The sequence below is a fragment of the Helianthus annuus genome, chromosome 1, assembly GCF_002127325.2.
Source record: "Helianthus annuus cultivar XRQ/B chromosome 1, HanXRQr2.0-SUNRISE, whole genome shotgun sequence".
NCBI classification, from domain to species: Eukaryota; Viridiplantae; Streptophyta; class Magnoliopsida; order Asterales; family Asteraceae; genus Helianthus; species Helianthus annuus.
In genome coordinates, this window is record NC_035433.2 from 82,372,723 (window position 1) to 82,399,385 (window position 26,663).

The following is a 26,663-nucleotide window of genomic DNA, read 5'->3' on the forward strand; positions in this document are numbered from 1 at the left end:
TTTTTTTAGTTCCGGGACTTATTACGACCCCTTTACATGAAACGCTTTTACCGTTGGTCCTATTAAATGAAAGGTCCTATAAAATAGCATTTTAGGACGCTTTTGCATGTACTAAAAACCCAGTTTTCTTGTAGTGTCTAGTTGTAAAAAAAATCGTGGTGAACGCCCACCCGTGGGGTGTAGTTCTCGCGGTTCTTACAACTCGAGGTGGTTTTCATTCTAGCAGCCCCCTATATATATATATATATATATATATATATATATGGATGAGGTTTCTCTATAGGTGGAGAGTTCAAATGAGAAGAAATCACAAATTAAGAATAAAAAGAATAAAAGGCACAAAGGTAATTTAAACCAATCATTTAATTAGTTATCATTTATTTTTGCTATTCTAATTAATGAACTTTAATCATTTAATGAGTATATCCTATAAACTAGCTGTGCACCTTACACAATAAAACCATTCTTGCACATGATCCTACATATTCAATGTTTCCTACACTATAAAAACAATGTTTCCTATACCATAAAAATAATGTTATGGTGTAGGGTACAGAATGTGTAGGATCACAAAACTTTTAAATAATTTTGTGAATCATAATAAAATGTGTGTAGGACACAATACTTTAAAATAATTTTGTCATTTCTAAAAAAGTTGGTGTATGACCCAACACATTAATGGTGATGAATGAGAAAACTATGGTGGCATTAATTAAACTTGAGTAACCATTTATAACATTTATTAGTATTCTACATTAAATTGTTTATCCTACCCTTACTAATTAAAGATTAATTAAAAGTGGACAAAAATGAAATCTTAATTCACAACCATTGATCAAAAAAATATAGGGTCTAGATTAATTTAGTTTTCTTCTTGCAAAAAAGATTCTTATCAAATGAACCTTCCCTTCTTTACAAAGTGTATTTTGTCTACAAAGTCTAAGAGGTATTGTAACTCATTGAATGGTTGAGATTTATTGGGTGACATTATTGTAATATTTTTTGTAATTATTCATTAATGTATTGGATTAAGGTTAAATTCAGCGTGTCCTAAATTCAAGAAAATCCACATGGAAATTCCTCCTGTCTTTTTAAACAACAATAACTTTATACGTAATTTGTTTTTAGAAATAGTATACCATAATAATGAGCGAATTTTTATCTTTGATATGAGTACCATATTGGCACATATATACACACACATTTCAACTAGTTGATCTGTTTTACTTGGAATGAAGTTCTTATATGACGGTGTAATTATAGATTGGATTGTATATCGTTTAAAGTTTAGATGATCTGTTTTAAGTAATAATGTGTTTTATGGTGAGGAATTTTGTGTTTTAATAGTTGTTTGGGTGAGTGTATGTCTTTTAGAGTTTGGATAATATGTTTTAAGGAATGGTATGTTTTTAAGTTTCAATGGTGTGTTTTACCAAGTCCTATAAAATATCATTGATCATTGCAAAAAAAAACGTATAACAAAATAGTTACCAAATCTGTAATGATAAAACACTATGTGGAGAAATAAAACATTGGTACATGCAGTTAAAACACTATGCTAAAAAATAAATATTGGTACATGCAGTTAAAACACTATGCAAAAAAATCAACTGGTACTGCATGTAAATAAACGCAAAACACATCATCATATAAAACAAACTTTGTATTAAACATCTGAAGTTACAAAGAAATTATTATTGAATTAGACATCTAAAGTAATAAAAACATTCGCAACAATTTTTTTTTTTAATTTTGTGGTTCGATATGTTGCTACGATGAAGATGATAAAGCTAACTGAAGATTGCCATGGGTTAAAGTATGTAATTATAATGAGGGTTTTCATGAACATCTCTTGTAATTAAACTGAATTATCTATTCTGTAAGTAACATAATTACACAATTACTAATATGTAATTATTTGGAGATTATAGAAATGTCACATGTCATTGTTAAAACTCTTCTTAAACTTTGAAGACAAATACACTTTGTAGCCAACTCCCAGAGAAATTTAACGTGAGAAGAGAAAGAACAAAGAATGTAATAATAAATTTAAACACTATATACTTTATAACTAACTTCATTAATTATTCTTTCTAATTAATCAGACAAAAACACTTTATTCAACACACAAGAAAATTTACTACATACGTATCAAAATTTATCCTATATATATTCCACACGTATCAATTTTTTTTCACATTATGTTTGTTTGAAAGAGCATATTTTAAAAATGTGTCATTAATTTAAATTAGTTATCTAACTTATGGGGAATAAAATAAATTATCAATTATGTATATTTATCCAAATACACTTAAAATAACACTAAATACAATTATATTATTGGAACATTATATATATATATATAGGATAAGGATCCGTTAGAAACCACCCTTTATTGCGAGAACCAGTGTGAACACAAACAGTAATACCTAAAAGAATCTAAAAAACACAAAAAAAAAATTTACTATTTTTTTCGGAAAAATCGCTATATTTCGTTGATAATAAAAAAGAATTTCAAAAAAAAAATCTCGAGTAACAGTTATCCATGCACATGTGCATATGTATCATTTCTTTGACAAATTCCGTAATTCATTACAAATATTAGACAATTGCACTTTCATTTACACACCACGTGTAATACATTACTCTTTATGTTAACAATATTAGAAATGCATATGTGCGTCTATATGTATCAACATGAAATAAGGTGTTTTGGTACACTACTTTGAATACACTTTCTCTTTCATCTATCATTCCATCCATAATACACAAACATGCACATGTGCATTTTTGACATTTCTTTGACAAATTCCATAATTCATTACAAATATTAGACAATTGCACTTTCATTTACACTACCATATGTAATACACTACTTTTTACATTACCATGATATAAATGCACATGTGCATCTATATGTATCAACATAAAATAAGGTGTTTTGGTACACTAGTTTGAATACACTTTCCCTTTCATCTATCATACCATCCATAATACACTACCATTACCTCCTACCATCCATAATACAGTACCATTACCTTCTACCATCCATAATACAATACCATTACCAATATTTTTACTTTATTGCATGTATATAAACACCATTTATACCATCCAATCAACATATTACATCATAAATTGACAACTATAACCAAACCATCAACCACTAGATATAACTAACCAAAAAATGTATATGGGCCTACTTCTCTATTCAAAATCACAAACTTTTTGTACCAAAACACGTTATATCATGGCTATACGTAATGATGCACATGTGCATTTTAAATATTGGTAATGTAAAAAGTAGTGTATTACGGATGGTATTGTAAATTAAAGTGCAATTGTCTATTGCTGATAATGTATTACGGAATTTGTCGAAGTAATGATACATATGCACATGTGCATGGATGACTGTTACTAAAAAAAAGGGTTTTTTTTTTGTAACTAAATATAGCGATTTTTTTAAAAAAAAATATTAAAAAAAATTCTTGAGTGCTTTTTTTATTTTTTTTAGATTTTTTTTTTTTGTGTTCAAATTGGTTCTGACGGTTCTCGCAATAAAGATGGTTTCTCAAATGAATCTTACCATATATATATATATAAGAGTCGGATCAAGAGAAAACTTCATTGTTTTTTTTTTTTTCTTCTTTTAAATTCTTTTATCCTTTTTTTTAATTATCTAAGTTAACATTAAATGTCAATTAAAAACAGTTATTGTTAAAGCTAACTAATTTTTTAAGACATGTTTTAAACACAGCTGTAAAAAAAAAAAATCGAAGTGGCGTTTTCAGCCTATTGCAGCTGCTATAAAAAGCCGCTGACATCAGCATGAAACAACATTTACAACAGCTATAAGCGTTTTTTACGGGTAGTGTAAATCAATGAAAACTATTTTTTAAAGGTTGATTGTTTTAGGATTTTTGGTAAAAATATTTTAAGAAAAAAAAAACTTTCATAAGGCTGAGTTCTCAAAATTCTCACAACTCGGAAGAGGATTCATTTTGTCTTGCGAGTCTAATCAAACCTTGTATGTCAAGCTCGAGTTCAAGGTTGTTTAAGTTCAAGTGGACAACATATTAAAAAAAAGAGTTTCAAACAAAGGAAAACAATAATTTTAGAAAATAATTAAACTGTTTTTTAAAGTTTAAAACATGTCTCTAAAAAATTGGTTAGCTTTAACAAAAACTGTTTTTTTAATTGACATTTAATGTTAACTTAGATAATTAAAAATAAGGATAAAAGAATTTAAAAGAAGAAAAAAAACAATGAAAACCTTCACTAACTGGGGAAACTCACACACAAGACCTCTATGGAGGTGTGGGTGGGGTTTGCTATTGTGATTCAAGTCAAACATAATAATATAACTTAGCGCCGACCCTAGTAAGAGTAACTTATTGTTGTGGGCTTGCTGAAGTTAGCTTATTGTTATTTAAAGTTGAAAACCGTCCATATAGGTCACAACCGTGATAAAGGTATAAATGGATTAGACATGGCGTTAGCAACATAGCTTGTTTAACTTATAACTGATATATTTAAAAAAAAATCAAATTTCAAATTTAAATGAGTTAAACCGTTTACTTTTAATACAAAACGACCCACTTATTAATCATAAGGGGATAGGATAACATGGGTTGAGTTATAATACAAAGTATTTAAAAATAAGAAGGGTAAGAAGCCACCAGAGAGTGACAAGTGTCCTATGAGGAATTAAATGCAAAAGGATAATTTTGTATACAAGAGGAAAGAAAATATGCACATGCAAGTCACATGTTATTCCCCCCCCCCCCAATTTTTAAACGTCCGTAACTTTTTTATACATCATTTGTTTTTAGAAAAAATTTTTACCATAAAATCGAGAATTTTTTATCTTTAATATGAGTACCATATTGTTATTTTTTTCAAAAAAAATTCAAAAACCCAGTTGCATATTACACAATGGACATGATGTAAAACACAATGTAAAGTAGATCAAAAACACAATCAATGACAACAGATAAAGACACAATGGACAACATACTAAAACACAATGACCATAACGTGTAACACAATGGCGATAACATATAACACAATAAGTATCAAACAAAATAAAAACACAATTGATGACAACAGATAAAAAACACAATTAATGACAACAGATAAAAGACACAATTAATGACAACAGATAAAAGACACAATGGAGAGCAGATGAAGACACAATGGAAAACAAACTAAAAACACAATACACAACAAAGTAAAACACAATGAACAAAGATAATAAAAAAATTGAACAAATTATTAAAACACAATGGACAACATATTAAAACACAATGAATAAAATATTAAACACAATGACCTGAACTAATAACACAATTTATAGAAAACCCAGATATAACACCATCTTCATTGTGTCAATTATTGTGTTATAGGTTCTTATAAAAACGCAATGGATAGAACCCAAATTAACATTGTGTTATAGGTTTTGATAATAACACAATGTATAGAAACTCTAATGACCAAAACCCAGTTAAAAGACACAATGACCTGAACCTTTAACACAATGCAAAAAAAAACCCCAGTAAAAATGAAATTTTTTATTTTATTTTTATATGATAATATGGTACTCATATTAAAGATAAAAAAACCCTCGTTATTATGGTGAAATTTTTTAAACAAAAAATGTCGTATGAAAAAGTTATGGACGTTTTAAATCGATGGGGGAATTGGCATGTGCCTTGCATGTGGAGAGAGAAAATCCATAAATATAGGATTCCCTTTATACCCTTCTATTATCTTCTTTTCCCTACAACTAATCTCAACCCTCCAAATCTAAGATCAATGGACTATAATCCTTCTTACTCTTCTTATTTATTTTATCCTTTGTATTTGATCCTAACCCAGGATAACATACTGTGAGATAAGTTATTCTCAAGTAAAAGCCACCACTTCTAAGTAAGGTTGCTTTTTACCCTTCAACGAGTTGACGTCAAGCCGCGCGTTGCGGCGGGATATTGAGATATGAAAATTATTAAGTTTATAACCAAAATTATTAAAATGAGTATTGGTACCGGTTAATAAACGTTATTAACCTCGAAACGCCATGATCGGAATACCCATCCAATAGGTAGCATAAGTAGAGGATCCTGTAAAAAGTGGGACTTTTGTGAGAAGTGTGAGAAATAATTTGGGAATGACAAGTGTCCTTTATCCTAATTAATTCAAAAGGGCATATTAGTAATTTGACATTTTTATCATTTAATTGATTTCCAAGAATAACTGCCAAAAAAAAACTGGCAATTAGTTTTTTTAGGGTTTGAATCGAATTTTGAATTAGGAGAAATTTTAGGAAACATTATACATCTGATTGTTTTATATTCTTCATCATCTTTTAATCTCAACATCTTTTAATCATACATTGTTTATGGCGTGGTGTTTTAAACATCTGGATACATTGTTCATGGCGTGGTGTTTTAAAAATCTGGAAACATTAACTATGATTCAAGTCATGGTGTTTTATCTGGAGACATTGTTCATGGCGTGGTGTTTTAAACATCATCTGGAGACATTGTTCATGGCGTGGTGTTTTAAACATCTGGAGACATTGACTATGATTCAAGTCATGGTGTTTTATCTGACTTGAATTCCAGATAAAACACCATGACTTAAGTCAATGTCTCTAGATGTTTAAAACACCACGCCATGAACAATGTCTCCAGATAAAACACCATGACTTGAATCATAGTCATGGTGTTTTAAAATCTGGGAATGTTTTGTATTGATTGTCCAGATAAAACACCATGACTTGAATCATAGTCATGGTGTTTTAAAATCTGGGAATGTTTTGTATTGAATCATAGTCATGTTTTGTATTGAATCAAAGTCATGTTTTGTATTGAACAATGTCTCCAGATAAAACACTATGACTTAAGTCATGGTGTTTTCTGGATTCCAGATAAAACACCATGACTTGAATCATAGTCAATTTATCCAGATGTTTTAAAACACCACGCCATGAATCTGATTACAGTTCTTCTAAACGTAAAACACCACGCCTTGAATCTTATATAAAACACAGAGGCTTCCGATTTAGATATTGATTATTAATTCCGATTTTTATGGAAAAATGAGTGAATGTAGGTGTTTTTGGTTGTGTAGGATACGGTTACCATATTTGAAACATTGAAAAAGACACTATTGTCCTTCAATTTTACATAAGGTCCCTCTAATTAAAACACAATTTACATTTTTATACCCTATTGATCTCAACCATTAGATCAAATATCCAATGGTTTAAAACACTTCTTATCCTTCTTACATGTTAGACACTTTTTACCATATCCCTACCCTATATACCCAGGTAGCATATGCAAAGTTAAATTACAGGCTTTGACAATGTTACTTATATTATGTCCTTACTGTCCATACATACATACTCTCTTACCCTTTGGTCTTGGTCTAACTCATAATTGCAGAGCATGCACGACGGAAAACAATGATTCGGAGCTTGGAGACGCTGTGATGATTCAAAAGAGCGTCCAAGGTGTTTCTGAACGTTTAAAACTACATGAAAACAACGATGAAAATAACGATGAAAACAACGCTGCTGACCAATTTTCTCCATCAATTTACACGGCACCTCGTATGTTACGAGATTTGAGCACAAGTTCTTTCAGCCCCCGGGAGGTCTCTATTGGACCCCTACACAGAGAAGGTGAGAATGTGCAAGCCTTTGAATGGCAGAAAGAAACTTATGTGATTAAGCTGATGAGTCGTATCGGTTCCGGTTCCTCACAAGAGGCCATACTGAATTTATGCATGCAAAAGGTGTACGTTTCAATGGCAAAAATCAAGGCATGCTATGGTTACATTCAAATGATGACACGTGATCAGGATAATATTAAATTTGCTGAAAGGATGGTTATGGACGCTTGTTTCATACTTGAATTCACTCTCCCGATAGAATCTATAGATGAATCATATCGAGGAAACATGTTGCCAGACCAAACCATAATTTATGATTTGGTGTTGCTAGAAAACCAGATCCCTTCCTTTATTCTTAATGAAATATTTCAATGCACTGTTTTGAAATTTAGGCAAGACGCTGGATCCCTCATTGATTTTATCCGTCCACTTCTAAACCTTCTTAACATCTTTAAGGACAACATAAAAACGGAGAAAATATCCATTAGTAACACTGATCACATTCTCAGCCTTTTACATCAATGTTACAAGCCTCAAGGTCCAATTAGATCAACTTTCTTAACCTCAACAATGCCTTCGGCTCTAGATCTAGACAATGCAGGGGTCCACTTAAAACCTAGCCAAAATCCAACATGGTTGATGGAGATGGAAGTGAAATTACCTAGGTTCCCATGTTTTTCATGGTGTTGGGGTAAGCCTACTCTTAGAATGCCAGTATTGTATGTTCATGATTTCACTGAATTGGTTTTAAGGAATCTCATTGCGTATGAGCATCGTTCAAGTCAAACTCATAATTATATTACATCGTATGCTTATGCCATGGATATGCTAGTGAATACTCAACATGATGTTGCCAAGTTGGTAGACTCGAGAGTCCTTGTCAACAGTATGGGTTCAGATGAAGAAGCTACTAAGATGATCAACAACATATGTAAAGAAGTTGCACAAGTACATTTCTTTTACGGTGAAAATTTTGAAAAATTGAACAAGTACTGTCGTGGTTACTGGCCAGAAAGAATGGCTTGGTTGAAGACGACTTACTTTAGTAGTCCATGGAGTTTAATTGCTTTAGGGGTTGGAACAATCCTATTTGCTCTAACTGTGGTTCAGACCATCTATGCCATTAAGTCTACTTGAAGCAACAAGTGGATATTCACTGTAAGTTTATCTTCTTTTCCTTTTCATTTTTTTACTACATATACTTAACGCATTATTATTCATAATATTCATGGAAATTGCAAGTGGAATTAATTTGATTAAAAAACGTGGTTGATTGATTAGAAATGAAAGAGGAATTGGATTTATGTTGAGCTATTGCTAAGATACCCATTCATATAATGGTGGCTTTTTGGTGCAAATAAAGGGGGTGAGAAATTTTGTAGAGCCATTATTATTTGGGGTGTTTAGCGGCTCGAATATCGTTTTGTGTGAAGTGTTCGGATTAGTTTATTTGCATTTGGATTTTTTTCTCACTAACCAATAACCGGACCGATCCAAATTCACAATTGTCTCACTGAACCATTTTTAAACTGAATTCAATTCGGGTAGGTTCCGATAGGATATTCAAATCATTGTTCATACTCACTTCATCTATAATAAGATTTATGCCCCTTTTATTCTCAAATTCAATATCTTTAATTTTGAAATAGCAAATAAGTAAATAAGGTTGAAATTGAAGATTTATGGTTAGAACTCGAGAATCCATTATCAATAGCGACTGAGTGATTGACGACTAACGAGAGGGTGCGATCTATTTAGAGTTTTGGATGATTGGACTATGTGCTACAGTAAAACTTGGTATATGGGCTCAATAGTCAATTGGGCTGGGTCATTAACAACCTTACAAACAATACATATTTAATTTGTTGAACCGGTTAAGTCGATTTCACTAAAATATCCAAGTTCACAATTCGGATACGGCTAAGAAACACCGAATTAACAACCCGGAACGTTTTTTTTTTTTTTTTTTTTTTGTTACCGGTATGGTTCAGTCTTCATATTTTTCGGTTTTTTTACACCTCTAGCCATTATATGCTTTCCTAAATTTATCTTAAGCATATCATATTTTTCGGTTTCTTTTACACCTCTAGCCATTATATGCTTACCTTAATTATCTTAAGCATATGGTGAGGGTATTGATTACCCAAATTTATGCACTTTCTATGCCTCCCTTATGTAACCGATCTCCTCCATACAACTCTATATATAATACAAACGATATCTCCTTTTCTTAGGGTTGGATATGCCTGAATCGCTAGAATATACATATTCCGATTATATCTATTAGCATGAAAGGTCACCGTAAGGCTATGGGTACTTCATTGTAACCTAATCGAGGACTCGGTATTTGATTTCAAAATGTTTTTAAATATGTTCGATTACATGTTAATTATTGTATGGTTGTGTACTGGCTTAGAGTTATGCTAATGAGTTGTTTTCTGTTGTGAATATTCAGGTGAAGGATCGATTGTATCGTGTGCATAAGTAATTTTCATCGTTCTACATTTGGATGGGTGCTTATAATGTGTTGCCTATTTATGTAATGTCGTGCTTGATTTAAGTTTTCATGTCTGTGTTGTACACCTCTAGTTATTGCCTTTTGAAATTTGTAATTTCTTTGTAGACTTTTGAAACAATTGGGAGCAAGCCCGAGCTTGAGCCTTAAAATAAATTCATTTACAAATGAGTATCTGCTTGAGCCTAAAAATATCTTGTTGATAAATAAGCCGACCTTTATATCAAGCTTGGCTAGATCCGCAATGAAAGTTTTCAAATCTACTAATAATGTTTTTACTAATATAATATATGTGTGAAGTTCAACTATAGGGTGTGTTTTGTCTATAAAATGTAAAAAAATGATGTGAACCTTAGGATTAAAATAATTTATAGATTGTTAGGGTTCGAATATGATGTTTTAGTAATTTCTCTCTGTTATATTATATTTGGGTTTTTGGTGTGTCAAAAGCATATAAAGGTTTCTAGGTTAGTGGAGGGTTCAAATGAGAAGAATTTTTTTGAAAGAAGAAAAAAGAAAAGTTTCAACCAATAAAAGTGCTTCATTTTATTTCATTTAATATTTGCATTTAATTTTAATATAAGGGTATATTGGTAAACTTACATAAATCATTAATTTATAATCTTTCCATTTAATAACTAACTAAATTAAATTTGTAACTCTTTTTCAAAATATATATTTTTCCAAATTAAAAAAAAAAACTTAGTTTAAAATGTAGAATAAATTACTAGTTGTGTAGGATAAATTACGAGTTGTGTAGGATATATTTCGAGGTGCGTAGAATAAATTTCGACCGTGTAGGATAAAATTCTATAATGTGTAGGATATATGTGGGAAAATTTTGATATGTGTAGGTTTTGTAAATTATATGTAGGAAAATTAATAATTAGTTGACTAATTAATTAAAGAGATAAAAAATAATGATATGAGTCATAAATGAAATAGTATTTTACTAATATACCCTTTCTTCTTTTTCTTCTAACATTAAATTTCTTCTCAAATGAAACTTTCCCTTCTAGGCTATATTACACAATAGATATAAATGTTTACATCTAATCAAACTTATATCTGGAACCTCTGGAACCGGTATCTGCTCCATAATTCGCGATCCAGTAGCTTTAGAGATTCTAGCGGGGTTAATTGTCCGTTAGCATAAAATTATAAAAAAAAGAGTACAAATAATGACACATGACATTATCTCCTTCAACCTCATAAATTTTATTTATATTAGTTTACTCTATTTCTTTTAATATTAATAACTAATATATAGATATCACTTATCTTTATCATTATCATTATCTTTCTCTAAGATTGATATATAACTTCAATTAACGTCACATGACATTTTCTTCTTCAATCTTTTAATAATATTATTAATATCTATTAAATTATTAATATCTTTTGAACTTATATGAAAAGAATTAATTCACAAATATTAAACTAATCAAAGAATAATAAATAAATTGAAAACATATCATGTATTATGCAGATAATAAATAAGTATTTAACCAATAACTAGAGTTTACTTTATTAATATATATTAATATATAATATATAATAATTTATTCAAGTTTTACAAAAATAATTTTTTTTACTTTTTTGTACCATAACCTCATGTAGAGGTTTTTTTTTCTTTTTTCAATTCTAATCCAAAACTTTTCTTTTTTAGCAATTTAAACCCTTTGTTTTTTTACTTTTAACTTTAAGCTATTCATCTTTTACAATTTAACCTCAACTCTTTTTTATTTTCAGTTTTGGTCCATCATATTTTTCATTTTTCTCAAGGTTTTCGTTTCGTTCTAAATTTGGTGAGTTAACACGCCGCAGCGTGTGTGGGGGGTTCAACAATTTTTCGTTTAGTTTTCCCCTTTGACTGGCTCGTCGCAACACATCTATTTTTCTCCGTTTAACAAGTTCGTCGCACCGCGTTGGTCGTATATTAACTTGGTTATTTTTTTCTACATTTTACATTTCGGTTTATTTTTTCTGCAACGAGCGTGCGTGATTCAAAGTTTTTACATCTGCTTTTCGCTCGGCATTATTTTTTTCCGTTTTTATTTATTTTGTTTTTACGAGCTTTTTCGGTATTGATGGTCGTTGACAGTGGTATAACATTGGTATTACTTGGCACAGTTTTACGACAACCGCTGCAACGCAGGGGCTAATACTAGTGTTTTTGATAAAATAATAATTAAAAAATGTATATATAATTATAAACATATATTAAAATAATTATGGGTCTGTTTGGTATGGGGAAATAGAATGGACGGGGGAATGGAATGGACCAGGTAACGGAATTGATCATTAGCATTCCATGTCTTGTTTGCTTACCATGTGTAAATGGAATGAACAATTACTTTTTGTTGTATGGTATGCGAAAAAAGACGAAAGAATAAAATCAGATGGCGGTGGTCAGTGATGGGCGATGATGGGGCGTGGTGCTAGGTATCAGTTGTCGCGGTGGCGGTGGTGGTGGGTGGAGACGACGGCGGATACGGGCGATGCGTTAATCCTATAGCGCTATAATAAGATCATTTTGTTTACTTAACATGACCCTAAGAATACGAGCAATGCATTAATCCTATAGCGCTATACATGTTAAGGGAGGCTTGATCGACGTTAATGACAAAGCATAGTGAAAATTAGTTTCTAGCATGTATGAATTCCTAGCATAACATATTAAACATGTATATTGGATTGTTTGTTTGTGATTTAAGCATAAAGTATGTGATTGACTGATTTTCATAATGTATACATATTGCACCCAATGTGACGTAAATTTAAAAGGGGCCATGTACACTCACGGTTTTGCAAGCTTTCCAAGTTAAACCGTGAAGTTGATAAGTTGTTAGTGATGGAACACTGAAGTTACCCTACACGGAGGAAACAGAGGTGTGTGAGTATTCGGATTTTGTGGAAGATTTAGATTCGGAATTTATAAAAGGATAAGTAAATGAAAGTATATTTTGTCTAAATACTTGTTTTGACACTAAGTTCGTATGTGATTTCATGGGTCTGAATTTGCCCATTAGAATCAAAACTGAGAAGTTTAGAACAAAGACAAAGTAACCTATGTTCATGACATATAACCATAATCCGGTTAATATCACAAATTTGGTTAAATATATACACATTATATGTTATGTAGTATAAGTTAATATTTGTCCATCATATAATATCATAGAATTCATGTAAGTCAAACATGGAGGTATGTATACCTCTTTGTATGATTCATCAAAGCACAAAGTTTACCAACATAGTTGGTAAACCCGGTTGGTCATGAATGAAAAAAAAAAAGACTAACTAGTTCATCAAGTAGCCAAGTAAGATCAACCCAGGGTTTCATACCCATCATGGAAAATGTTGGAGATGCAGCGGGGTTGTGTTACATTAAGACTAAGAAATTACTTAGAATATCATGGTAAAACATCAAGTGAGGTGGTGGAATGAGTTTGGATAGACAAGGCTTCCATGTTTCACACATTTACCAAAACACAAGTCTTACCACATGAACTATGGTAGACTTGGATGGTTTCATCACTTGTGGGTTTTCTAAACCCTATCAAAACAGAAAGTTTATAAGGTTCTTGGACCTCTAAACTTATGAGAATCAACCTTAAACAAGTCCCATAATCATAGATGAGATTAAAGACAAGTTAGACACAAAATTCATATGAAAAAGTAAAGTTTATAAAGATTTACATAAAGTTCTTCCAAACTAGAAAGTTTGGACCTCAAAATGGTGATGTTCCACCTTAGTTTACCATGGTAAACTTATAGAAACACTCCTAGAGGTGTTCCAAGCTTTGTAATGGAAGAAAGATAAAGAAATGATGAAGAAAAGTGAGTTTGAACTCACTTTGAGACTTAAGACAAATATGTCTCTTCTTGCAATTCCAGTAGATTATGGAGTGATTTGAGAGTGCTTGAGGGTTTGGAAAAGTGCAAGAGAGGTGTAGGAGGCTGGTTTGTATAATGGGTTAGTAGGGTTTTGAATTTAATGAGGTTTAAAGGTGACTGGGGAGGAAAAAAGTGGGAAAAAGGTGACCAACCTGTGCTCAAGAAACAACTTGATGCGGATCAAGGCCTCTGGTGGCCCGCGAGAGAAAAGGGGAATGGCTCGCGCCTTGTGGCACCTTCTTGGTTCCAGGAATTTGTTTATGTACATTTTGGCCCCTGAACTTCCATTTGTTATCATTTTATGCAATAACTTTGTATTTTGACATGTTTTTAAGCATAGAAAGCGTACATAAGTATAATTCAAGTATAGTGAGCGTATGTATGAATAATTGCACGTATGTCAAGTGTCGATTTGCAAGTAAACACATATTTAATTGATTGATTGTACGAATAACAAGTATGTATAAAATGTGAATTTCATTATGATCAAAGTCTCTCGTTACAAAACTGGAAATGGAATACGAACATGATATGAATACAAGTTTCCACAAATAAAAATACGATTTCACTTTCTAAATAAGGAAAGTACAAAAAATGATAAGCGTTACATTCATTATGTTCAAGTTGCCAAAAATTATTTTATTTTCCCTTCAAGACTATGTACTTTCTTTTAGAATGAAATGAAATATTGTTATTTAAATTTATCGTCATTATTAGCAAGTTATGAAGTCTCGAACAATCTATTTTGTCCCGCCTCGATGTTTTCGCTATCGATTGGGGTGTGACAATCTACCTTAACTTAGGTTAGTCTACTCTAGGTTTGTTGATAGTTGTTTCAACCATATTCAAAGTGGCGCAAATATAATTGACTTGTTTTGCTTCTAATAAACTATTTCAATAAATGACGCATGTTAGTATCCTATCATCCTTAAAAAAAAATCGATTTTTAATCAAAATTGTTTTCTTTCATAGCATGTGTATTTTGTTTTGTTTATATTAAAATCCTTACCTTAACCTTTTCATTTACTTTAAATATAGATTTAAGTTGACAAATATTTTTTGATATATTAGATCTGATATTTCTACAAAATCCGTCATTACATAAAATATATCTTAAATTATATTTTATAATTTATAATTTATAATTTATAATTTATAATTTATAATGGTATTTTCGATATAAACCTTACAAAAAGCTGATTTTTATAAAATTTTATATTTATAATGATAATGATATTTTTGAATTAAATTACCTAAAAATTCTAAAATCTATGAATTTTTAAATATTATGATAGACAACATAATATGTTTAAACCAAACTTTGAGTTACTATAGAGAATGATCAAATATAAACCTAACTATAAAATTATTTTTTTATTTATTTAAATTACATTACATGATGAACAATTTCGTATTCTTATTTAAAAACATATATGTTTATCAGTTTAGCCTAATAGTTTATTAAGAGAGCTCAATAATTTTTGAAATTATAGGTGGGGCAAGATAGGTTAATTGCATAACAAGATAAGGACAAATAAATTTATGGGTTACATATATATTTTTTGAATATTTAATTATACAATATAAAAATAAGAGTTAATTACATAATTAGTCCTTGTGGTTTGCACAAAATAATATACTTAGGTACTAATAGTTTAAAATCAACTTCTAGGATATTAACTTTTCATTTTGTAACGTTTGGAGGTATTAACTTCTAGGGAATTAACATAGTTAGTCCCTGTGGTTTGCACAAAATAACATACTTAGGTACTAATAGATTGTGATTTTAAAAACCTACAAATAACTTTAATACCTTCAAACGTTACAAAATGAAAAGTTAATACCCTAAAATGTGATTTCAAACTATTAGTACCTAAGTATGTTACTTTGTGTAAACCACAAGGGCTAACTATGTAATTAACTCTAAAAATAGTTAAGAAACTTCCTATTGAATTAATAACTAAGCATTTTAGAAGCGAGTTACGTACATTTGTACAATTTATTTGCATATATGTTTTACGTGTAGAAGTATGTAATAAAGCGCAAAGTTATGCCCCCTTCCCCCGAGTAGTCGAACGACTATTTGACAACATGGAATGGCGTAATATTAGAAAGCGAGAATATGTATACCCTATGTTATATATGCTCATTCTTTAGTTTTTTTATTAATCTAGTTTTAATAACAAGTGTGAACCGGGCCAAACAACTTTGGTACATTTGTTCTTTCGTTAGTTGATTATCTTCTTGACAATGATCCCCGAGGATAACTAGGTGAATATCAAATTACCGAATACTATAATTTGTAACATTTTAGGCATGGAGGTGTTGTATCTTATGCTTTGAGAGTTTTTCAAAGAAAAATTGATTTTTTTTTACTTTTAACCTAAGACTATTTGATTCTTTATTTGAACCAAAGCGCTATTTGATTTTTTTACTTTTAACCCCGAAACTTTTTATCTTTTACAATTTAACTCACAACTTTTTTAGTTTCAACTTTAGTCCTCTATATTTTTTATTTTTCGCAAAATTTTCGTTTCACTACTAGAAAATCAAGTCTTTTCTCACGGCGTATTTTATGGAAAATTTGTGGGAAACAAATAGTAGCAACAAATTTCCCAGGAATTCTTTTGGTGTGAAAAAACTTCGTCGGAAATGGCATGAACGACAATTTTCCTACAAAATTTCTGGCAATGTTCCAACAAACTAAACTCGTCGCAACATTTGCATCAACATTCCCACAAAGTTTGTTATAAACTTTTTCTTTCTGTTTAACGACAAATTTGTCACAAAACATATATTTTAATATAAATTAAATATTTTAATTTGGCGACAAAATTCCTACAATTTTTTGAAATAAATGTTGTGACAAAGTTCCCACGCTTCTTACAATCATTTTTTGAAGTTTGTGACAAAATTACCACTGTTTTTAAATTTACTCTGTGACAAATTTCCCACGATTTTAAAAAATAAAATAAGTTCCTTTAAACTTTCTGACAAAATTCCCATTATTTTATAAATCAAATTAATATTTATTTTAAAATAAAAACTTGAAAACCAAATTCTTTTAAACAAATTGTAGAAAATCCTAAAATATTCCAAAAAAACATGTTTATAATCTTAGAATTAAAAAACAAAACGCATGTTTCTGTAACAAAACTAACACGATCTTTAATATACACAAAAAAATTATTTTTTTCCAAATTTATTAAACTTTGCTTTCATGTTTTTCTGCCATCGAGCATGTTCGGTACGCTCTCGTTCACGTTTAACTCTTTCTTGTTCCTGCTCTTGTTCAAATTATTCGAAACAGGCTTCTATGTTTTGTCGAGTCTCGCGTTACTTTTCTTGTTATCCTGGAATAACAACTAACTTTGACTCTTGTTGCGTGTGTAGACTTTTTAGTTACTATGATATTCATATTTGATGCAACTAGCCAGCTAATAATCGACTTACAATTTGGTTATTCTATTAAAGGTTTGTTGGTAGTTGTTTCAACAAAATTTGAAAGTGGCACAAATAACATTGATTAAATTAAGTATATTATATTCGAGAGGAGTTAATCAATGATCTACTATTTAATAATAAATACAAAATTGGTCACATTTCATTATCATTTCACCTTATCAATTTTCCCCCTCTAAATCCCTCAGTTACCCTAAATAAAGAAATTATATTATAAAATAGGAAAGTGTAACTTAATCTCATTTTTATATTATTAACTAGTTTATAGACCCGCGTATTACATGAGTTTGTACAATATAAATAATATAGTTATATAATCTTTAAAAAACTTTATATTACTAACGACTTATGTTAATTAGTAATGAAACTTTATATATACGAATTTCTATTACCATATAACGGTTCACACAATTAACTTGAATTTATCACAAAAACTGGCCCATCTTAATTAGTAATATTGAAAATACATAATAGCCGTGTATTACAAAGGTTGAATACTGAAAAACATATAATAAAAAATTTTTGTATATTGTTAATATGAATGAAATTATGTATTACGTTACATATAACAATGTATAAGTAATAATAATAATTTTTATCATAGTGTATCTTTTAAATATAACTTTAATTAAAATAAATCTCTAAGACCTCAATTTTGTTTATAAAATTTATTATTTAAGTTATTCTTTTTCTCTTTATTGGTAAAAAGGCCAATTTTATTGGTATGATATAAATTAGATTTGTTATTCTTATTAATAATTGTTATGCGAATTTAATTAATAAATAGTATTTGTAAAGTTATGATATAAGTTAAAGGTTTATATATGATGAATAAAATCTTTTCATTATTAAAGATTAATTGACTATGTCACAAATGGGTATAAGATGACTCTTAGCTCTATTAAATTGAATACAAATCATAAATCAATGTATCTACAAATGTTAATATTATCTCATCTATAAAATTACAAAACGTTAAGTTCTCTCCGTCTATTATTTTAAAACAAAGTTCAATAAATTTTTAGTCTTGTTGCGAGATAGTCCTCTGGTTAGACCATGGGGTATGGTGGCGTGGGTTTGGGGGCATGAGTTGACACGTGGAAAACAAACCCAAACCCACGCCCATGGGGTATGGTGGGGCTTGGGTTGGGGCTTGGGTTGGGGGCATGAGTTTGGTTTGGCCATTGAGAGCCCGCCATGTCACCTTGCTAGCCCGCCCCATGCCCGACTTCAAACCCAAGCCCCAAGGGCCACGCCCAAACCCACGACCCAACCCAAGCCCCCGGGGTGGTGGTTTTGGCGTTTTCAGCCAACGCACGCCCCAACCCAAGCCCCATACCCCATAGCCTTAGTTACTCTTTTTTAGCTTTTATTTATATGTTAGAAAAACTCATATATTAATTTTATAGATAATCTCATATATGGATAACAGTTTTTGTTTTTTTTTCCTTTTATACTATAAATTATTTTATTTTAAAAAGTACTAAAATCATAATTTTAAATATTATAAATCACTTATATATATTTTTTAATCATAAATTAAAAATAGTATTAATTATTATATATTATTAATGAATTATCATAAATTAGAATTAGATATTAATTATTATATATTATAAATGAATTAAAGATGAAAATGCCATGTAGCATTAATTGGAAGGGATGTTAGAAGAGAAAATGGTACGTGGCATTAGAACTATTCTTTTATTAGTATTAGATTTAGTTTTTACCCATTTGTAAAATAGTAAATTAATCATTAATTATGAAAATTTTTACTTGCCTATATAAACCGTTAACTTGCATCATAATTTTATAATAACTAACTATTAATTAAAATTAAATTTGCATAACACTTATTAATAAAAATAACAAATCTTATTAATTTATGACATAACAATAAAAATATTTTTATTTACTTTAAATAAAAGTTATATTTTAAAGATACATAATGACAAATATATCGTTTATATACATTATTATATGTAATGTAATACATAATTTCGATTATATGAGTGTGTGTGTGTGTGTGTGTGTGTGTATATATATATAGGATAAGGATCCGTTAGGAACCATCATTTATTACGAGAACCGCGAAAACCAGTGTGAACACAACCAAAAGTACCTATAAAAAATTAACAACACACAAAAAATATTTATTTTTTTATTAAAACTCGCTAAATTTCGTAACTAAAATAAAAAAAATTTAATGACGAAATTTAACGAATTTTAATCAGTTCTATTAAGTTTTTACAAATTTTATAATCAAAACTTTTCTATCATACAATCATGGGCAATATATGGTTCTATAACCTATGGTTCTATAACCTAGTTAAATAATAAAAATAAACTATTATATTGTATTTCGGTATACATAACTTATTTGGAATTATATGCTACTAATATATTAGGATACTTAAATTTTGTAATCGAAATGAGTTAGCATAAATAGGCTATATAGTCCATTGACTTTTGTTTTTCAAGGTAGCCTCTCAAGTCTTAACACTCAGCTGATCATATCGTGAAGAACTCCCCTTCTTTGCTACTCGATTTTAAGGTCTGGTACGTGGTAAACCTAACTTAACCTTTTCAGTTTTAAGGGAAAATCCGATTGCTAGTTCTAATTCCATGCATTTGTTATTTGAGTTATTTTTTTATAAAAAACAAAAGGTTACTGCACCATATTTTCTGATTTTCAGCTTGTCATTATGTGATATAGTGTGCTGTTGTTTGATTCTTACTATGTTACTTATTTTATAAATTTCTATATGGTAAAAAAAATCTGTAACCTATTTTTTGATGGTTAGTGGTTATGAGGGTCATATTTAAGATTCGGAAGCCCTGCACAACTAGTAAAAGTTAACCCTTAAAACAGAAACTTCTACATATAAACAAAATTCATTATTACAATGATGACTAATATAATAATAAACAAAAACAAGATTATTGTAGAAAAAATGACTTATTTTATATAGTTAAATGAACGTAACGCTCTCCTAGCGTTATTCAAAGCAATGTTGTTGATCAACTTTTCATAATTCACTCTCCGATGTATCGTTCTTGATAGACATCAATGCCAATTCATTAATTTTTTCTTGTATCATTGTGGATTATAAATAGAACTTCAACAATAACCTTTATAACCCCAAATTAACCAGCATGTTGTTTTTTTTTTTTTTTTTTGAAAGTTAACTATTATTCACAACGGCACACCCTCGAACACAAGGGCAGCCAAAAACAAAGACAACAACCGATTACATCAAAGAGAAAGAAGCCCAATTCGCCCAAGAGACGTCTTTACATTTGGACCTATTGCTATACCATAAGAAACCTAGGGACTTAATATCTTCAACAATGCTCGCGGCCGAAAAAACGCTTGTTAGAAAATCTAGTGTCGTTCCTCGCTTTCCAAATACACCACCATCCAACCAAGATAATACCTTTAAGAATAACCTTCGCTTTAGACCCCAAGCCGGAAAATTCATGAACTTCGAGCAAATCGGAAAGAGAAAAGGCAAAGATCGGACAGATTTTGAGCCAATGACTAATACGAAACCATACCTCCGTAGCCACCGCACACGAAACGAAAAGATGTTCAGCAGTCTCGTTGCCATCGCCACACAAAACACATCTATTGTCTCCATTATAATAATTCCGTTTGGAGAGAGCATCTAAGGTTGCTATCCGACCCATTTGAGCTCGCCAGGCCAGGATATTAACTTTCTTAGGAACCTACTTCGACCACTTAAAAAACATAGTTGTCACTATAATCGATGCCGCTACGGAGAAAACATTTGACCGCTCCCACTGAGAAGTTATTATCCGAGCCGCCGACCCATTCCCATCTGTCCTCTCTATCTGCCAGCTTTATAGAGTCCATTAAGGCGATGAATTCGTTCCATTCAGACCATTCTTCAGCTGAAACCGGATTTCGAGACCACCCCCATTTATCCGTAAAAGCTTGCAGATCACCGTTGTAATGGGAAAAAACACGACAGTTTTTTTCAGTTTCCAGCCGAAATAACAACGGAAACCGATCCCTAAGAGGCATGTTAGAGGCCTAAGGTTCGAGCCAGAACCTAATCAAACGACCATTACCAGCCAGACCTTTGAAATTTTGAACCAACGAGACACCTTCCACTTTGGTTTTAAAGACATTAGAGACTATACCTTTCCACACTCCTCCAATATTGTTTTTTAACGGAATCGAAGACCAGCTTCTATTCGAATAATGGATCGAATCCACAACCTTTCTCCAAAGAGCAGTATCCTCATTCCGGTAACGCCATATCCATTTACTCAGCAAAGCAATATTGATGTCCTTGAGCATCGAGAGCCCAATACCACCCTTATCAATCGGAGCCGAGGTCCGATCCCACGCAACCCAGTGAATCTTGCTCACCAAACTTCCCCCACCCCAAAGAAATCTCTTTATAATACCCTGCAATTTATTGATGACCGAAACCAGAGCCTTGAAAAGAGAGAAATAGTAATTTGGCAGGCTCTCAAGAATTTTATAAGGGTGACACGACCGCCTATAGACAACAAAGAAGCCTTCCATAACGCAAGACGCGATTCAAAGATGTCGAAAATGAAATTCCAATTGACAACTCTACTCATCTTTGCTCCCACCAAGATCCCCAAATGGAAAAAAGGCATAGACCCAACCGAACAATTAAGAAGAGCCGACATATCTTCGATGTCGGAATGATCCACCCCCACTCCAAAAAGGATAGATTTTTTCATGTTAATCTTCAAACCGGAACAAATGTAAAAACACCTTAACATCAACGCCACCTTTTTGATGTTATTTCTGGCCCACTCTCCAATCAACACATAATCATCGGCGTAAAGGAGATGAGATAAAACCGGCCCCTCCAACGGGAGCGACACCCCCCTGAACGCCCCCACCCCACAAGCTTTCTTGACCATGCTAGAGAATGCTTCCATAACTAATAAGAAGAGAAAGGGCGAAATCGGATCTCCTTGACGCCTGCCTTTACCACACGGGAACTCGAAAGTCGGCGAACCATTAACGAAAACCAAGGACCGAGCCGAAGAAAGGATACCATGAATCCAAAGACACCATTTTGCGGGGAATCCAAGTTGTTGCATTATAGACAAGAGAAAATGCCAATTGACGTTATCATACGCTTTAGCAAAGTCGATTTTGAAAAGGAACAACTCGATACCATTCTTCCTTGCCCAAGCCAAAACCTCATTGAGGATGAGGGGGCCATCCATTATGAACCTATCCTTAAGAAAAGCCGTCTGGTTTTCTGAAATCACTGATCCGATAACCGTTTTGAGTCTATTCGCCAACACTTTCGAGACCAATTTATTAATAATGCCCACAAGATTTATAGGACGGTAGTCGCCTAAGCCATCCGGATCATTAGTTTTGGGAATAAGAGCAATAAACGAGGATGAAACACCACGGGAAAAAGAACCTGTCTCGAAAAAATGCTTGAAGATGTTTCCAAAATCCTCTTTAAAAATATCCCAGAACCGTTTAAAAAATTTCATGTTAAATCCATCTGGCCACGGAGCCCGCTCACTACCGCAGTCGAAACAAGCCTTCTTAATCTCCTCCTTCGAGAAATCCGAATTCAGAAAAGAGGCATCCGCTTCAGACAAAATCTTATCGAAAGAACAAACTAACTCCGGCCGAACTGGCTGATCTTCTTTAAACTTTTGCCTGAAAAAGTTATAGACCAATTTTTTAACCCAACCTAGGCTTAGAGACCCAAACATCATTATCGAACAAGCCTGGAATAGCATTGGAGGCCTTCCTTTTATTGACAAGCCCATGAAAAAATTTAGAATTATCATCCCCATCAGAGGCCCACCTAGCTCTAGACCTCTGTTTCATGTCCTTGGCCTTAAAACAATCAGCCTCGAGTAATTTTTTTTATATTCCAAACGGACCCATTCTTCTTCCTCAGTTAGATCCCTTAACTTCATCTCTTCGTCAAGCTTTTCTAACTCCATTTTAGCCTCTTCCTCCTCTTCTCCTTCCCTTCGTCGAATGCCATCCCTCCATTCCTTAATTTTTACCCGAAGAAGCCTAAGTTTGAGAGATAAAATCAGATCCGGGGGACCCTCTGCAGAAAAATTTGAAAGAGCCGACTCCACGACAGAGGCAAAGTCCGGCCTCTCAAGCCAAGAACTGAAAAAACGAAAAGGTTTCGCTCCGAAATTCAAATCCTTATCACCAAAAGAAGAGGGTTATGATCAGAATAGGCCCTCGGGAGGGCCCTAACAAACGCCTCAGGCCACAAATTCTGAAAATTTTTACACACTAAAATCCTGTCGATCTTACTGAATTTCCTCCCATACTCTCCTTCCACCATGAAAGTAAACCTGCTTCCTTTTAGGTCAAAATCACAAAGATCAGCATCATGGATAAACTGGTTAAAATCCCTCGCACTACGAGCTTTAAACCTGGAATTTTTACGTTCCTCCGCACCACGGACGGCGTTAAAATCCCCTAACAAGGCCCACAACCCGTTCCTGCCCGCTTTCTCCACCAAAATCCGTTGCCATAACGCCCGTTTGTCAATCGATTTTTGAGGCGCATAAATATTTAGAATACTCAGCTCCTCCGAACACCCTTTAACCCTCCCAGACAACAATAAGAAATTCGGATCTTTAACCACCGACAATAAACTAAAAATACCTGGGTCCCAAACACAAAGAAGGCCGCCAGATCTACCGGCGAGGTCCACGATTTCCTTCGCCCAACCTGAACGCCCCCAATAGCGATCAATGTCGACATCCGGGATATTCGCCTTATTAGTTTCCTGGAAAGCCACAAACGACACCTTTTCTTTCATTCGAATATCTTTAATCCAACCCGCTTTTCTCTCCACACCAAAACCCCTAATGTTAATTGAAAGAAAATTCATTGGCGAACCTCATTAATACCTTTTTCCTCCCTGATAGCTTGCTCCACCCTGCCCTCATGTCCTTCCAGATTCACACCCACCAAACGCCCAAATTCCACGGTATCATTGATTTCCATAACCTTCGATCTGTCTTGCGTGTCTTCAACTAAAGGAGAATCCTCAGAACTAACCTCGCATCCCGCATCTTCCCCTCTTTGGTCAAGCGGCTTTTCAATTGAGACCTCCGATGGAGTATTCAAATTTAGATTCCCTGTATCTTTAGGTGAGCCCCTTACAGAAACATTGTGCCCAGCTAGGATGTCCACAAAATCTTCATTAAAATCTGAAGGCCCACTCCTCTTTCTTTTTCTGGGCCTGGAGGAAGGTTGGCCCACAAGGTTAGCCTAATGGTCATTTAAAGATTGCCTAGAAAAACCAGCATGTTGTAAGTAATAAAATTTATGCGCAACGAAAAACCAATATATATTACAAAGTGAAAGAGTTTATTTATAACGGTATTAGGTTTAGTTATACGAAAGCTAGCCCACGTGACTAAAAACTACATGTTCAAAAGGTTATCAACACATGTTTTACATCAACAGTAACTATGTATATAATTATGAAAATGTGTCTCGTATTTGTCTTTTCATTATATAATATATATAGAGAAACGGGATCAGGAGAAAACACCGTAAGGTGTAAGAACGGTGAGAACGGATTCTGATCAAAGACGTGGCGCACGATATAATCAGGGCGGAGGGGCTTTTTTGTCTTTTTATCTTCCCTTTGTCATAGAACTGCTTCATTTTTTGCGTCTAAGATTTTTTTGGCGTTTAATTAGATTCAATAAATATCTGGCGTTTTACTGGGTTTTTTTTTAGATCTGCCTCGTTCTATTAATCGTTTTTGTGTCACATAGATAATAGTTTGTCATTTATGGCATTCTCAAATTCAATAAAATTAATTAATAATTCTAACATCTTGCCGTCCATGGTGTTACCAAATTCATTATATACCTTTAACAATTCAAACTTTACATTTTTTGGCGTTTTGTAGATTTTACCGGTTGAATTAATCCCATATATGTTATAAAGGTAAATTTTTTTGGCGTTCATGGCGTTCTTAATAATTCATTATAATTCATTAATATTTCAAAAGATTACAATAAGGCGAAATCAAAACAAACTAATAGTTTTATTTGTATGGGATTACATCAGAGATGTACCCATCGCTTTGTTCATCACTTTCTTCAGATTCATCATCATCATATTTTGTATTTGCGTATAACGCCATCATCTCATCTCGTCTTTGCGACAGCCTATACTTAAATATCATGACAACCCTGGATCTTGCATCGTTCGAAGGTGCAAAATCACAGAGTTGTTCAAGAAGATGTAGTTTCTCTGTATTCAGTATTTCGTCCATCAGCAATGAATATTCCACCCCGTGTTGATAAGTCAATTTAACCGTTCTTGCTTGTTCATCCAACCCTCAACTGCTAACTGTTGGTAGACCAGTATCGTCAATATCATCATCATCATCATCAATCTCTTGGAAATTTTCTCTTTAATCTTCTTATTACCTTTCGAGTCCTTTCACAATCGTCGGCCCTTGGAATCCCAATGGCCAGAATAACCCTATGAACGACTTCATCCATAATAAGTATGGCCTTAATTGTCTTGACCTTCACCTTTCTCCTATCAGATAACTTTAGGACGAAACGTCTCTCCGACCTCTCAAACCTCCAAGCAATAACCTTAGTCATTTTTTTAAGTTGTATGGCATTTTTGTATTTGTCGTGTGTTAGATAATGTGCGGAGTGTTAAGTTATGTTTACCTGTTCTACTTTTATAATGACTTTTTTTTGCCGCCATGTAGGATGTAATCCTATAACATGACAGGTAATTATATATGGCGTTTTGAAAAGATAAATAAATTCAAGTACCCATGGAGTGACTTTTAATATAATAAATGTTAGTAACAAAGTTTCTGTCGTTTCAGTTTACTGTTTGTTCAGCTTTATCTGTTTATGGCTTTAATACGTCCCATCTTTTTAGATTCTGGCATTTTGTATTTTTAATGGCGTTTAGATAAAGATGGCACTTTGTTCTATTCTCTTGCACATTGTTTTATACATTTTTTTGAGTTTTTAATAATACTTGTCTAAAGTAATTTTATTATAGTCGGGGAGTTTGGCGTTTGTCGCATCATGGCGTTTTACAAGC

The 26,663-nt window shown here is 32.2% G+C and overlaps 1 protein-coding gene across 9 annotated transcripts in view; it reads left to right on the forward strand.

The window, feature by feature from the left end:
- LOC110864761 (putative UPF0481 protein At3g02645) overlaps positions 1-26,663 on the forward strand; it is a 74,790-nt gene that overhangs the window by 40,527 nt on the left and 7,600 nt on the right. For 3 of the 9 annotated variants that reach the window (XM_035984020.1, XM_035984326.1, XM_022113894.2), the window contains one exon: positions 20,036-20,113. The exons of 1 other annotated variant lie outside the window; for it this stretch is intronic. The gene's annotated coding sequence lies outside the window, so the exon portion shown is untranslated. The remainder of the gene's footprint in view (positions 1-20,035; positions 20,114-26,663) is intronic. 5 more of the 9 variants (XM_035984250.1, XM_035984412.1, XM_035984597.1 and 2 more) reach the window with 3 other exon arrangements.